A 12,767-nucleotide genomic window follows, 5' to 3' on the forward strand; every position below is an offset into this window, starting at 1 on the left:
TTTCTATTCATCCAAGGCTTTTAAAATTCAAATGATCTCTGAAACTGGTGATTTGCCTCTATATTCAAATGACTCCCCAAATATCAATTTAATTCTTTCCTGTTTGCTTCAAAACTTCCTGTTTCAGAGCACCAACAATGATGCAATGATTGTCATCATCTAAACCATAAATAGAATTGCTCAGGTGGTGGTCACACTAATACAGTCATTCTGGATTAGACTTCTATGATTCACTGTGGCTATCTATTCAATTAATTAAAAGTTCTATACATTGTACCTATACAGATTTACAGCCAAGTGGCAATTGACATGTGAATGGGTTTAACCTGAGGTTAACATTAAATGAAAAACAAAGGCAAACAGCACGGCCTTTGAATGGATAGTAATGCCAAGAAATACAAGTTTAACACACGGAAAAAGAATTTTAGAACAAAATCTTGTAGAAAAAAGCAACTGACTATTTGAGGATATTAAACAAAGATTTCATACAAGCCACTTCTAGGTAATGTAATTTTGTAGAAAGGCCACAGTGAATTGGAAGAGTTCATACCATGGTCAATGGAAGATTGAAATAATGAAATTTTGACCCTGCTAGATATTTTAAAGCATGTGATTGGGATAAGGCAATCCCATTATCTGGTTCATCATCTAATACTATTGAGGAAAGTAGCTATGAACATTTCAGAGAGTGGATTAGATGCTCTGAATAAGGACTTCGATGGCTGTGAAAAAAGGCCAGGGTGTGGAAATCCATCCCTTAGTGTTTGCAGCAAGTCAGAATGCTGAAAATAATGTAGTTGGAGTGACACTGAAACTCTTACATGCATCAAAGGATGGGAAATAGATGAAAATCCCTAATGAATTCCTTAATGATTTCCTGAGAACTTGACATTCTATAAAAGCACTGGAACACACAAGGATGAGGTTATCTATTTAGCAACAACCATCAATAAAAGCATGTACAATAAATACTAAATGCTAGATCCTATAAGCAATCAGACATTCAGAAGTCTCTTTTCCCTCATGGGAACTATTAAAATAATAAAATATTCAAAATGGCATTACACAGAAAGAAATTTGTAAACATGCCTGCTACAGAGACCAACCCTATTGACTGCAAAGGATTCCCAGGGCAAGACACAAAAGTATTCCTTCCCAGATCAGTCTTCAGGAACACTCTGGTGACCAAAAGGTTTCACGGTAGATGAATCTGAGGCCTGTGATACGCAGCACAAATTCTGCTATTGAATGAAGGCTCCTTCTACAGAATACCCCATTGAAGAGAAAAAATTTGTTCCAAACTGATGACTTTATTGCCATTGAAAGCTGTCTTTTAATAACAAAAAAGAGTTTATATGACAACAGAATTCTGGTTCACAACCCAGGCTACTCAAGTGCTAGAAGAAAATGACTTCTCCACTAACTCCTTCTTTACACACAATGTTTTCTCTCATAAACAGAACCGTGATTCAAATACTGAGAAAAAGGAATTTCATGACAACCACCAGAACTATTTATGCTTTCTTGAAAGAGAAAGTTTGGGACATCATGCTTCTTTTTTTTCTTGCTTTGTTAGTAAAGCACCGATGTTAACTCTCCCATACCAGTCACTTCTATTTAGCTTTGTATTTCAGGTAAGACTTACCACCTCGTTTACACATCTGTGGCTATCATTGAAATATCTTCCTTTTCAGTGCACATGCTAAGTCTCCAGCAAGCGGCATTGATCACTCTATTATCACTGTGTTACGCTTAATTTCCCCTTCATCTTTCAAGTCAAACTCTATCTCAGACTACATTAATTGTGGTGGCAACACACTGATTGATTACCCTTGCCTTTGGCAGGCTGGCATGCTGCAGGTACGCTGTAAGAATGCTTTTGTGTTACCCCAGCACGACTGAGCTCGCCTAATCAATTCAACGAACCAAATTAACAGGTGCATTGCAATCTTTAAACACTCTGATATGACTTTGTAACAAGCAATTCACTGATGCAGGCAGACAGCTTGACAAAGCACTAAAAATCTCTGCCAAGAGGGGGACTCTGCTGCAAGCATAAACCAGCATCAACATCCACCTGGGCAGCTCCTTGCCTCAGTTCTGCCCCAGACAGTGACAGGCAGGGCTCAAGTGATCTTACGTGTTCCTATGCAGCCAAAGGAAGCAGCATTACTGCGATATGGAACAGCAGGGATAGCCATTCAGTATTCTCCACTCTGAATAAATGAAGGCAGAGCTGAAAATTAAATGCAAGAAATTTTGTGAAATGAAGGAACTCCTTCATCCTTCTAGAGCAAAGGAACTCGTGGGAAGGAATGTCCCTAGAGTTCCTCCTGGTAGTAGCAGTCGTTTCCTGATGAAATCAACTGCTGCCATTAGCTTTGATTTAAAAGATGAAAGAAGAGCTTTTCCTCTTCCTTCTCCTTTCCAAATCCAGCCAAACCACCAGCACTTGCCTCATCCACAGCCCAGCCAAAAGGCCCCATTTTCCTATGGCCATAGAATTGAATTACTGAACACAGTGGACACTGGGCTTATAAGAAATGCCAATTAAAAAAACCCCAAATAAATCTCACCAGTCCATCTTTTCTTATACCTGAAGATCCTCTGAACCTTTGGCATTTCCAAACACACCCTGGATGTTATCAGTAACTTGATTTCATGGTTTATCAATATATTATCTTGCAAACTGTCCTGCATAACAGTAGTCCATAGATATGCAACTCTGCAAGCAGAACAGAAACTGAACAGCAGGTCAGAAGCACAACCTGGTGACCTATTCTTCTCTTGCTTTGTGAAGCTTTCATCCTGTTAGATTTAGCTGTGCTGCCTAAGGCCCAAAGCGATGGAAGTTTGCTTCCCACAGAAGTGTTGTCCTGCAGGCGGATTCATTATCCGGTGCACAGCGCTAATTCACACACCAAGTCGAGGTATTTCTATTCCTTTGTTCTAGTTTGCGCAAAGCAGGGAGCTAGGTGGTTACCCACAAATGCCTAGCTCACCAGTTGTCAAAACTTCACAATATTTATACAGTTCAGCAAGCAAAGACTTCCGCATTCATTGGTTACAAGTTGCATAATTCCTTCATTACTTAATACTCAGTTTCCTATTGTCCAGAAATTCTTTTGCTTCTCATGTTAATTACTTTGCATGCTCAGTCTCAACTTTTGGGGTCTGGGGGTTTCTTGAGTCTCTGGTCAACGAGTCGGTGGTCACGATCTCCCCCTGCTGGAATAACTTTTCCTCTAGTTAGTGCTTCTTGTGGTAGACTTCCAGGCAGCTCGTTCATCTTGTGGTGGTACTTCTGAACAGAAATGATAACTAAACCAGCCAGCATAGATTATTAACTCTGCACTAGTTTAATAGCAACAGTCTGGTTATGGAAAGTGCAGGAAAATAACCACTAGATTTAGATGAAGTTTCATTCATGGCTGGCTGAAAAATGAAATCACAATATGCATGAATAACACGTTGACAAGTATTGATTCACAAGTATTTATCACATTGTTTCTAGGATTGTTTTCCAGTTCTGATTTATTTTCAAAATGTGACTCCCTCACCTTCCATCTTTTTCTTATATGCCTATGCATTACTGACCCTGCTCAAGTTATGTATCTTGACATCTAAAAGTAAGAAACTTACAGTATGTAACTTTAACTCTTCCCTTGGCAGTCATGCATACACATACAATTTTTGAAAGAACACATTGCTTCAAGTTTTTCAGCCCATGTAGCCTTGGAGCAGGGAAGTGAAAGGTGACCTCTTTGTGTCCTTTTCAGGTTATACTTCTAAAGGATTTCTTCTACAGCTTAAGATATAGTAAAAGCATTTCTAAAATAATGTAATCAGAATTATAAGTGTTGAATTTTACTGCCATGCAATTAGGGTGTTGTTAAGAGTTTAATTTCATTCCTTCTTAAACTTGCTGGTTGTTTCATCCACATGGGCTATGATTATGTGATCCTTTCAACAACCTTCTTCTTGGCATAGGCTTCACATGTTTGCACTGAGCTAGATGAAATGATATTCATGCCACAGATTCCAGCAGTAGTCCTGCATACACTTTTATAGCTTGATATTGTATATTGTTATGCATTTTAATGCATAAGTGAGCACTCAATATTGAATATCAAAGGAAATGTATGGAAATGTATTGCATCTAAGAACTGAAAATAATCATGTACTATCAGTGCAGTCTAAAAATAGGCAGTGTTTTGAGACCCAAGGACAAATATGTTCTCTCACATGCAGACAAGTGTAACTCTCATTTATAAAATGCACTGAACATTTTATACAGTTTATAACAACATAGAGAAAGATCTAGTTCTTTTCAGTATTAGCCACTCATATTACCAATATAAGGGGGAAAGAGAGGAAGACGTTAAAACCTGGTCTTCATCATATCTGGCAATGAATTAGCTCTGTAGCATGTTCTTAGCACTGTGCCACAGATAGAACAAACTGAATCCAGAGTGAGGAGCTGGAGACACAGCTTCCCATAGGAAATGCTTACTTAGAAACAAAACCAGAAGAAATATGGATCAGTGGACATATTTTCACAGCCATGCATTAACAGCTTTCCCTGCACTGACAGTATTTAAATGTAATCATGCAGGACTAGTAAGTAGGATTAAAAAAATTATTTTACAGCACAGCTGAGGCAGAGACTGGAAGACTGTGTACACTTCTGGTAGCCATGTTTGAAAAGGACATTGGAACCATGACATGATGGATGAGCTGTGTCTGGTACCCAGGGTTCTGTCTGACTGTTGCGTGGCAACAGGGGGATGCATATTCTCATGTTCTCAAAGGAGTGCCTTTAAAGGGAACCAGTCTGCCAGCTGCAATCTTTCCTACAAACCCTCCTCCATTGTCTGATCCAGTACGTGGATTGTCACAGTCAGGCTCAGGAAAATGGTGAAAAGTTTCCATTCCCCCTGCAGATAAAAGGAAGGGGCTCAAGAAAGAGACGATCTAGGAATGTTGTGCTGATATGAGATATTGCCTACAATTAAAGCAGTTTCTTTTTTTTCTTTGAAGCACTTCATAGTGCCAGTTATGATGTGCTTGAAGAAGTACTTATTTTTCACTAGTGGTATTTCTGTTTGTCTAAGATAACAATTTTCTTCTACTTTTTTTTTTTTTTCCTACTGAATACACTTCAAGCTTTTACTGAGGCTGGGAAAGGATTAAAACAAAGGATGGGGTTTCCCCAGTATTAGACGAAAAATATATCAAATATCCTTTGTTCTATCAGTTTTTGCTGTGTGGTAGAACAAATGATACATATGTGGCTTCCATGACACATTAACAACTTGAGAAAATCTAAATCTCAAGGCTTAAATTTTACAGTACCATTTTGCCATTTTTTAAACACCCAATCTTCCCTTTCTGTGACAGGGGCAGCAGAAGTACACCTGTCTTTTACACTCTACCCTATTCCTCAAGCCCTGACTGTAGAGTTGAAAAAATAAATCAGTCTCTGTTGCTGAGGCAACTGATATAGTCAGTGTCTAGTGCTAGCAGCGTGAAGACTCAAAAATCCAAAGTCAGACTCCAGAACCTATGTGATTGCCCCCAAACAAGAAATGTTTTACAAAAAAAAAAAAAAAAAAAAAAAAAAAAGGATGCTCATTTCCACAAATGCATTGTGTCTTTCTGCCCCACTATCTGTTGAAAGGGATCCGTGTGAGCCACAAATCCCACCAGGGTTACTGGAGAGACCCCTTTCACTCCAGTGGTTTCTGGTGTGGATTCTTGTGAGCAAACTGCCTTTCTCTTTTCTGATTCCTACTCATTCTCACCTGATCTAAGCTGGCCTAAGGGTAGGGAATGCACTACCATTAAATGACAAGGATCTTGCCTTCACTTTATTAATGCCTCCCTTGGGAGTGCTAAGGACAGACTGGGAGAAGACAATCACATTATCAAAAGCTCTGCTCCTCAAAGAGACAAGTCTTGGGAGTTTGTTTACATCAGATGTAGTGATTGAATTTCACTTGACATGTCACAAGCATCCAGTCTGTTGGCCAGAGAATAAAGTGAGTAATTTAGCAGGGAACTGCTCTATGCCAAGCAAGCAGGTTGTAAAACAGTTCTGCACAAAATCTGGGGAACCAGCTGTCTAGATATGAGACACAGAATAGTATTTATTGCTTATGCATCATGCTGAATTGCTAACAACATGGCTCAAAATTAGGAAAAGGACGATGAACACGGAGGAATTCTTTTTTGTTGCCCATCGTCAAAAATTCTTCTAGCACATGGACAAATACAGGGAACTGCAAGCATTATTTTAAGGTTGTTAACATTTAAAGAAGTGTACACTAACCAGATATATTAATGTTGCAAACAGGGGAAGATCATAGTCTATGTACAACAGATGAGACAACTGCAGATTTCCATGTGATGAGAGCACTGCTGCACAGTTTGGGCAGAAAATGAAGAAGTCATTCTAATGAGTAATTTGGGATGTGAAATGTAGACCCATATTTGCCTGGATATTGCAGTCAGAAAACCTTTCCTTTCCTATCATGGTACTGAACAAACAAATGCTGGCTTTATTCATTCCTCAGCGGGTGGACTTTGCACAAGAGCTCAGCACTGACCTAAATTGTGATTGTGCCAGAATCAACAGGAATTTAACACCAGATGCAGCCAGAGTAGGAACTGGCTATCACTGCCCCAACATGTCCAGTGTTATAGATTTACACATTCTGCAAAGCCTTTATAATTAACCCATTATTCAGAGTGGATGCACAAACATCCCCTTTTCTGGTTTGGCTTTCCTGCTGGCTTCCACACTTGCCTGTTTATTTTCTAGGTGGCACCTCTGTCCATTTACAAATGATTCTTTTCTCCTGGCCTTATAGAGTTGGAATTGGAAGGAAACATTTCAAATTTCAATAAGGAAAGACTTCTCCTGTCCTTAATTTTAGTCTAGGATATGTAGTTGTAAATTCATGATTGATTTGCCAAACTATTCTTATCTCATTAACAGAGGGAAAAAAATCTTAGTGAAACAGACACTGAGAATAATTACCTATTCTTCTCCACACATTAAATACCTATAATTAAATACATCCAGCTTTGTCTATTCAAAGCAGAGAAATGCCAATGAATTCTTCACAAAATATTCAAGGAAATGTCATTCTTTACATTCTCAGCTAATTCTTATTGTTAACATTCAAAAAGTAAGATATACCTAAACTTAACCGATCATCCAGAAGATGGCCAGAAATAAAATAAGGGAACATTTAGTTATTGTGCATAAAAAACTGTTAGCAGAGTACGGCCCTTTCTTTTCTTCTCATACCACCTTAGCTGCGGTAGCAGAGGCAGGAGCAGCTCAGACAACTTCACACTAATGAAGACTTTCTCTTTTCAATAGGAATTCCTCCTGATCCTTTGGCACTCAATTGTAACAATTCCACAGCCCAATTTTTCTGTCCTGTACAGATGCCCATCAGAAATAATGGGATTTTGGATTCAATGGTCCTCATGAAAATTTTATCAAGTCAGAGTTAGAACTGTAAGGTGCAATGTTAATGTCAAGTCTCTTTCTGAGGTCCATCCTTCCTTACCCCTCCCATCTGCAGTCTTTTCTCATGCTCAGTTTAAGATGTCCCCGTATTCCCAAGTACCCCCAAATACCAAAATTCAAACAGCTTTATAAAGTTACACTTTCTTGCTCTCGTACAATCATACATTTCTCTTGGTGAATTTAACTATTACATTTAATGGACTTCTACCAAATGAATTGTAAAAATGCTAATCAAGTAGATCATGTGTATGTTTTCATACGTGTGCTAATCATGGATTCTTTGACCAACATCTCCAGAGACTGAATCTATCAGAGGACAGATGGCTGTATGAAGCAAATCACATCTGAATAGTTTCTTTTAAGGCTCACCTGTCAAGAATGAGTATCTATATTTAGTCAACTTTTCTGTTAGTAAAATGTCTGGGTTTGTAAGTATGACTTACCCTTTTCCTTACAGAACTATTGGTTCCACTAAAAGTAACCCAGTATAATCTTATAACCTTTTCATTGTCCTCTTATAGGTTGTTCCCTGAGCACAGTTCCTCTTGCCCTGGCCCTAGAGATGCCAATAAGCAATGCCATACATTACCATGAACTACAAAGCGTATATTATTAGGCCACTGATATTGCCATGCATTGTCATGCTTTGGCATTGTTTCTGATTGCTTTCTGCTGCTGAAAGCTTTGCAAATCCAAAGAAAGAACAGTGTAACATCCTTCTCCTTCCAGCACCTCAGCAGGTCTTTTGGAAAGGGCTTTTGGCTTTGTGGTCATTGACCATCAGCAGGCTTTTCCTTTTGGAAAAGGATAGATCGCAAAAGCTTTTCTTCTCTCAGTGACAGAGGCTTTAGCAGCAATGCTGAGGAATTAACATTCTGAAGTGTCTGTGTACAAGAATGAAGTGGAAGAGTGAGGAAGAAGGAGGCAGTGAAATGGTAATTTATGAAATATGATAATATCCCTCATATCTCCATCGCTTACCTTGCTCATCTTCCCCTGGTCCAGCCTCCTAAAATGAAATCTAGTCTTAACGAATCCCTGCTTGTCCTTCTCTTCCATCATGTGGCCCAAAAGATCTGAAGCACCCAGGGAAGTACTCCTTGATTAGTTCTGATGGCAGGAAACAGCAAGCTAATCAAAGACTGAAAATGCAAATATAGGATAAATTACCAGAGGGGAACAACTACTGTAAAAATTAATTTATTTTGCAACAAGAGTTAACTTCATGTGAGAACTACTCATACAAAAGCTATTTGGTTTAGTCGCTGAGAATAATCTGAAAAAAGCACAATAAATTGTTTCTGTTTTAATATAAATAATTTTCACATTTATTCTAGACCTGGTTTGCTGTTTCTGTAATTTATGCTTTATCCAGTTAAATATTCACATGAGTCATGATACTGAACATTTACTTTTCCCTTGACAGTTGTTTTTCTAAGCACAGTTCCTTTTTTAATATGATCTGTCCTTGTGCATATTTGACAGTGTCTAAGGAATGTTGTTCCTCTCGAAGTAATAAATGAGTACTATTTTTTATATTTTCTCAATCATTTGCAACTGAGGTTGCAATTGAGATATTAAAATTTCATTCTCAAGATTTCATCATAAGTCTTTGGCTTGAACAAAAAAATCTATTTGTGATTTTACGTGCTGAGTATGTGAAGATCCATAATGGCAGCACACTCAAATGAAGGAGCAGGCAAGAACAGCTGCAACAATTCGAGTACACAGCCATTGTACAAATAATACTCAGAACTACCACAATTACCTGAAAGTCATCAGGGAGCCCAAATAAGATCTGATAGTCAAAGCAATTAAAGTATAGTTACCATTTACTGCCTCACAGAATACACAGACGTAATAACACCTTTTCTAAACTCTTACCACTGAGCTAATGCACCAGAGATCTACCAAGAACAAGGTCCTCTGGAAGAGCTGCTATTAAAAATAAATGTAAATATAGGACCACAACTCTTTGAGGTCATTATAGATTCAACAACAGTGGTTCTGGTAAGAACAGGGTCTTTTGCAAAAACAACTGTCTTTGCAAAAGTTGCCTTTGGGAAATTTTATTCTGCCTTTTTAAACTTATATTTTATTAGATGCCTCCCAATCCCTGTGTTATGATTACTGGAAAGAAGACCTAACAACAAATATACAATTAATTCTGCAGCATTAACTACTTGAGGTGATTCTGGCATTAACTAGCCCAAAAAAAAAGCTGTTACATTAAAAGACTTTTTTCAAGTTGTTGTGCTCTAATCCTATGTCACTGAAGGAAACAGGAACTGATTCCAACCTAGAGACACCAGTACCAGAAGCCTCTGTCATGTTTCCACAAAGGCGAAGTTCATTTTGAGTCCTCTGGAAAACTGAAAATGTGCCTGCTTTTGCCCAAAGCCTGACCATGACTTACTGCTACATGATGTCAAATCATTCTGCACTGGAACTACATATCTCTGCATTTCAGAGGAGTTTCATTAACTGGTTTTAACTTTATTTTTGTAAATTTCCCTTGATTTTAAGGAAAACAACAGGCTTTTTGTAAATTGTAATGGTCCTTATTCTCTGTATACTTTAAATTAAGACTTTGTCAGTAAAAAGCTAGCAAGAGAATTCAGCCTTCTCCAGTTCAATTCATTTTAGTAATCTCTGAACATTACTGTGAAAGGATGATTAATCCTACCAGTCCTCCTTGCATAGCATTTTCTTTCAGTCCAGTCTCAAAAAGAAGACAAAACCCTGCAAATTTTCAGCCATTGTTTAACTATGCCATGCTAGGAGACAAATTAAAATGTTTTATCCTGACATGAAAAAAAATCCTGAAGTTATAAGAACAAGCTGACACTTATTAAAAACCTTAATGGCCTGAGGAATCATTTTGTTAGTCAGATCTGACTCCCTGCATCACAAGGACTGTTACAGCAGCTTAGTGGACACAGATTTTAAGTGATATCAAAACCATCTAGGGCTTATCCATACCTTACAATGGAAGGCGGTATTGGGATGTTTGAGAAAGGGCACCAGCTGAATCTCTGAAGTGGCTTATTTGAACTTGCCACAACTGGTAACAGTATGGTCACAAAGTGTGGAGTCAAATCAGTAGTGTCAAGCTGCAACAAAACCATTTACAAGAAAAAAAGCTGGAGAATCAGGCCAACCCGTAATTTTTTCTTGTTAAATGATGGAGAACCAATAAAAAAATGTGCATTTTCCACCCGCTGACAGCTGGAGGATTGCTGCAGGGAGGAGGCTTTGGACCATATGTCTTCTCCTGGCAGGCATCTGGCCTATGGGCTGTAGCCTTGACACCCTGGCCAGGAGGCTAGAAAAGACCGAAATGGCCTCCAACAGCTTGACACATCAAGCAGTTTCTGAAAGCTCCTCCCTTCTCTGCACTACCCGAGAGCAGCAAATACAAACAAGATACCAGGACACAGCAACTTAGTTTACCAGAACACATAATTGAATAAAGATCACTCAGCTCGCGGCGAGAAGGTGCGAACCCACATGTCAGACCTCTCCCTGCTGTGTTTGCATCTGCTGGACTCACTGCAGAAAGCTACAATTGTCTGCCTGAGCAACACGTGGTGCACACAGAAAAGAGTCCATGTCAGTGAGCCCCATGTTATTTCCCCGTACAGTCCTATGTTCAAAAGTGTACTGGGGAAGATACAGTCCCCAGACAGACACTGCTATGCTGCATCCTTTGGGGTCTGGAGTGGCCATCAGCAGCCACAGCTTGTGTGTCGTGTGATCCCACCAGCATTCAGAGCTCTGAGAGATCTGCATCAAGAGACCAGATATACAACATTTTCAAAACAACAGTTTATCTGATTCAAGACAGGGGTCATAAAACCAACTGCCTTTCATAAACACATCAAACAAATAAATGGGAGTTAATTTCATAACATATTTCAGAACTAGAAGCCATATTTACTTTTAAAGAGACAACAAAATTTCCCCAAACTAGCACTAAGTATTTTTATTACTACTGCAGTGCTCCAAAAGGCAGATTAGTAATGCAAACGCCCTGCATCTCACATTTGTTATCAGTTATGGGATAAAGCAAGAGTATCTCGGTGCATTGAATTGGCTTTCAGGTGAAATGAGACATGTGAGAATCATCTACTGCTAATGGGGAATGTTCCTCGCTTACAAATTCATATTCAATGTATTTTTAAATATTAATATATAAAGTGCCTATCACCATATTGATAAACAATCTTTGGAACCCCTCTTCATGGTGTCTTATCTCAGTACACAATAACCAAGCCGTGTAAACATTGGCTCGCTTCACAAACAAAAACAACTAATGAGTTTTGGTCTAAAAACCCTCTAAAATTACACTTAGTAAACGCTTATCCTGCTTCCATCGCCACCACAAAAAATCCAGTCTATGGAGCTTTATAGTATCTTAAAGACCATGTCACTAATCTGTGGTAGACAGGAATTTAATCTATTGCATGCAACTTTGTTATTTGTGCTTTCTTTCATGAAGCCAATATGCCACAATAATTTCTCCTCTTTAATCATCAATCCACTTACGTAATGTTCCTGACTTCCAGTGCTAATCCCTAATGCTGCCCTTCCCACAGTGAGCCCCCTTCTGAAGCCAGATTACCTGCAAATGTTTGCTGGCCAGGCTTAAGTGCTTAAATGAAAATGATAAAAAGGGAGATGGCCTCTTCAGACAGTACCGTTTTTCAGTCTAGAAAAATAACATGTGTAATGTATCTCCCCAAGTTGCAAAGTTCTTAAGAGCCTGAGCAAAACTATTGTAGCACTGTGTGAGGAAAGCTCTCATCCTAAATGGGAGATTACATGTAACCTTATGGTTCGGGGGATGGTGGGGTGTGTTTTTTTAACGCCTCCCTTTCCCGTACACCTGTGCCAGTGCTCTTTTCATACGAGACTTCGCCTCCCACTCGGCGTTAGCACACGCGGGGACCCCCCCCAGCGCCTTACTTTTCAGGCCCCGCTGCCAGTGGGGCCAGCAGCGCTGTGAGGGGGCGGCAGGGGAACAGGCCGACGGCCCCGGGGGCCCAGGCCCCACCGCCACGGGCATCTTGGCAGGTGTGCGCGGCCCCGCACGCTGCCGAGGGACGCCCCCACACCACGGGGGCGGGTGGAGGGGAGCTGGCGGCCGGGAGACGGGGCTTTGGGGGCCGTTCCCCGGCGCCCCCCGCCCGCCCGCTCGGCCCTCCGGCGCCGCGCCCGCGCA

General features: G+C 39.8%; 1 long non-coding RNA gene across 1 annotated transcript; it reads right to left on the reverse strand.

Annotated features, from left to right (window-relative positions):
* Window positions 1-1,296: 1,296 nt before the first annotated feature.
* Window positions 1,297-12,704, reverse strand: LOC130159363 (uncharacterized). Its single transcript, XR_008825718.1, has 3 exons — window positions 12,512-12,704; window positions 8,525-8,685; window positions 1,297-3,435 (listed from the first exon to the last, which is right to left on the reverse strand). It is a non-coding gene; the product is annotated as an uncharacterized LOC130159363 (long non-coding RNA).
* Between the last annotated feature and the right edge of the window lie 63 nt (window positions 12,705-12,767).

This window comes from Falco biarmicus, chromosome 15, assembly GCF_023638135.1.
Source record: "Falco biarmicus isolate bFalBia1 chromosome 15, bFalBia1.pri, whole genome shotgun sequence".
Lineage (NCBI taxonomy): Eukaryota > Metazoa > Chordata > Aves > Falconiformes > Falconidae > Falco > Falco biarmicus.